The sequence below is a fragment of the Chrysochloris asiatica genome, unplaced genomic scaffold (assembly GCF_000296735.1).
Source record: "Chrysochloris asiatica unplaced genomic scaffold, ChrAsi1.0 scaffold00117, whole genome shotgun sequence".
NCBI classification, from domain to species: domain Eukaryota; kingdom Metazoa; phylum Chordata; class Mammalia; order Afrosoricida; family Chrysochloridae; genus Chrysochloris; species Chrysochloris asiatica.
In genome coordinates this window covers 295,251-299,163 of record NW_006408635.1, presented here as the reverse complement: position 1 = coordinate 299,163, position 3,913 = coordinate 295,251, and the positions used below count along the sequence as shown (strand labels likewise).

At 41.2% G+C, this 3,913-nt stretch overlaps 1 pseudogene; it reads right to left on the bottom strand.

The window, feature by feature from the left end:
- Positions 1-547: 547 nt before the first annotated feature.
- LOC102837484 lies at positions 548-3,220 on the bottom strand (annotated as a pseudogene).
- Between the last annotated feature and the right edge of the window lie 693 nt (positions 3,221-3,913).

The window sequence follows — 3,913 nt, the reverse complement described above, 5'->3', positions numbered from 1 at the left end:
AAAGCCATCATTGCTGTTGAGGTTGTATAGAGTCGATTCTGTCTCATAGCAACCCCATGTGCTACAGCAGAACTGCCTCAGGTTATTCTAAGCTGTAATCTTTATAGGTTCCAATTGCAGACATTTTCAATTGGTTGCCAAGCACGTAACCAATGCACTTCCGAGCTGCTGCTTCTTTTTTTTTTTTTTTAATAATTTATTCACAACATTTATTTACCTATTTCAGTTATTGTTAAGTAGATATGCAAACTGAAATCGCCTCTGGAACTTTTGTAAAAACCAGGTATCACCATCAGACATTCTAAGAACCTGGGCTGAGACTCTAGCATCTGATCGTTAAAAAGTACTGGACAACCAACCACAAGGTTAGCAGTTCAAACCCACCAACCACTCTACAGAAACCCTCTACAGGGTCAAGAAGAGTCAGAACACATTCACCAGCAACAATCACCAGCACTACCCGTTGCTGTCATATTTGAGTCCAACGCTGGAGACTCCACGTGTGTGAGCACCACTGTTTCCATGGGGTTTTTCATAGGGTGAGTTTTCAGAAGCAGATCGCCGGACTGGTCTTCTGAGCACCTTTCTCAAACCATTGAGTGAGGTTCGTGGTGTGCCGGATCATTTTCAGAAGATCAGGAGAATTAATTTGTCTTCTTTTGTCCACACATTTCCCACTAATTCTGATGGTTGCACAGCTCGGTATAGATCTGATTCAAGTAAAGTGAGTTGTCGAGTAATTTCTCTTGGGTGCAATGTGAGCAGGTCAAAAGTCTCTATGTGCCCAGGTCAGCTTAGATGCCACTCAACAGTAGGAGGTGAACTCTGAAGTGTAATATTATGGCCTGATCCATTGTCTGTTGCAATTTTTTTACTTTGGATTATCATAGTGATGGATTCAACCCATTTTTTCATTGCTTTACCTCTTACTGTTCCAATAAAGTCTTCCATTCATTGTAAGAAATCTGCATCTCTTTCAAAATCATAGAAGTAATGTTCTATCCAGTGCTGACACACATTTAATACTCGTAGATGTACAAGCTGAATATATTCTTTTCTAAACCTTTTTAATTCTGCATTAAGGGGTTGGTGTTCATTCTCTATAGTTATGCAATCCACTTCTGTTAGGTCAGGCTCTGGAATTTAAGCCTTTCTATAATAAAACTCAAGGAACTCTGGTAGCGTAGTGGTTACGAATTGGGCTGCGAACCTTAAGGTCAGCGGTTCGAAACTACCAGCTGCTCCGCGGGAGAAAGATGAGGCTTTCTACTCCCGTAAAGATTTACACCCTTGGAAACCCTGTACAGGGTCGCTATGGGTCGGAACCGACTTGAAGGCACTTAACAACAACAACAAATGATAAAACTCAGTAGTTCCTGAGGTTTGCAAAAGGATCTGTATATGGTAATAAATGACCGAACAAAATTGGAATATAAGTTTAATGACAGTTCCTGCTTTGATCATTGGAATTCCAGCCTTGGGCTGCATGTTTTCTTTAAACTATAGTCTTGTGAATCAGGCTCTGGAAATCTATATACATTGGCACTAGGAATCCTCATCTGCTCCTCATTCTCTTCCTGTAGCATTATTACATCAAGCGTCTTTTCCAGTGTACTCCAATACTGTAAAGATAACAATGCTGCCATCCGATTGTTTTTCTCTTCAGCTGACTTGGCAGAAAATATAACACTATTTTCATCTTTTAAAATTATTTCAAAAGTGTGCTTGTACTCATTGGTGTCATCTTTATTAATTTGTAGCTTTCTCATAAATACAAAACAAAACAAAAACCCTTTTCTTTAAGATGCTATTCTGCATTGCTAGCACCAGGGAGTCTTGGTTGGCCATGATCTGATTTACAGCAAATCATGAAGCCATCAAAGAGAAATATGTGTGTCTCATGTTTGGCTCCTACACGGGTAAGAGTTCCATCCATTACAAACTCATTGCAACACTGTCCAATGTCTTTTCCCTCTCAGCATTCAATAGTCTTCTGAATCTTGTTCCTTTTCTTGATTGCTGGTTGTTTTCTCTTCATTTGTTGACTATAAAATCGACATGCAGATTCACTCAGTCTTCGTTTTGTAAGACTTTTAGAACATATTTTTCCCATACCACTCTGAACATTAAGGAAAGCTGTTATTGCTTGTTTTAAACATTGCTTGTCTTCTTGATCTTCACTCTTTTCTGCTAACTGCTTCAAAAGTCCAAAGCACTGTAGACAGTGGTAAACAGGGGCTAGAAGTAGCCTGGGTAAAACATATTGAACAGCTTCTTTGAAACCTTCGCCAATTAACTACTAATAGAGTGCTTTGATAATTGACTAAGGAAAAGATCGTGAAAACCAGGTCGCAAAATATCTCTAACATATGATTCATATGGGTCAAATGTCAGTTCCTCTGCTAAATCTTCAAAGCAGCTTCCTACTAATGGATAAGGACTGCCTTCGTCTGTCATTTCTATGGTATCTTCCATATGGTCCAGTAACATTACACTAAGTTCATGTATGTCTACTCTACGGCTAAGTATAGTTTCTACATTATTAGTTGAAAACAATTTTGAATTGGAGACAAAGGGCTCTCGAAAAACTTTTATAATTAGATTTAGTTCCCCTATATGTTGACGGATTTCTGCCGTAAATGCTTTTACCAAATCATAATAAGTTTGCTATCCTGAAGTGGAAGGCTGTTCAATCAGTTAAAGATAGTAAATTTATATCTTCTACATCTTGATGAAATGTATCCATCAATACCTTATCGGCACACATTGCCACTTTAATATCTTCTTTTGTAATTTCAGTGTCGTATATTTCGTACATAATTTCCCACCAGCTTTCAAATGTCTCCAGAAATGTATTCTAACACTGCAACTTTAATAAAGGATGATTTTTTTTTTTTCCTACTAGGAGAGATAAAGGGTTTCTTCACTTCCTCTTTTCAACATCCAATCGGGCATCAGCTATTGTCCACTTACCAATTGGATGAGGGAAACTTTTTTGAACATGTTTCTCTACATCTAAAACACCCTGGGGCTGAGCTAGGCATAGGGTATTCAATAATTGCAAAGTCAATTCTTCCACATATTGAAGAGCATCATCTTTAGACTCAAGCTTAGGATGAATTTGCCTTTGAACCTTTTTCAGCGCTGTGACCAGCAGATCCAGCCACTTGGGCGCATTCTCCTCACTGATAAACTCTTAGGGCAGTTGCTACGCCTGCATGGTGGCCCCCATGCGCCTCTGGTCGGGAAGTGGGGGCGATGGCAGCCGGACCGTGGAGCCACAAGAAAGCGAGCTCGTCACGTGGAGGCTGGGGTTGCGCTCTGGGGCCTGGCCTAGACCCGCGGTGGAGTTGGCGGCAGGGAGGGTGTGTAGAGGGACCCCAGGACCATGGCGTTGGCGCCGCACAGCAGGAACCTCAAAAGCGCGAGGCCATGTTCAGGGCGAAGCTGGAGCTGGGGTCTAGCGGGGAAGGGAAGGGCTCGAGGTCCTTGTTGGGAATCCGGCTGTCCTAAAGTGCCGCCATAGCGGACACCGACGCTGGTCCAGCGCTTCTTTTAAATACACAGCTTAATAGCTGTGTCTCACTCCACATTGTAGAATATGGTTTGAAAACAGACTTAACAGTGCTGTCTACTCTAATTTTGCGTTATTCATAAGTACTAATTTCAAGGGAGGAGTCCCGGTGTGGCACTGTGAACCAGTGCGCTCGACTGCAAGGTCGGTTTGAACCACAAGGTCAGTGGTTAAAACTTACAAGTCTCTCCTGGGAAATCCTATACAGAGTTGCTATAAATCGGAATCGACTCCATGGCACTTAACAACAATGAGCTTACTATATTTTCATCCATTCTTCCACTCTAATAACATTTTCTTAATGTTTAACTTCAAACCGGCACCTCTCCTTCCATCCAC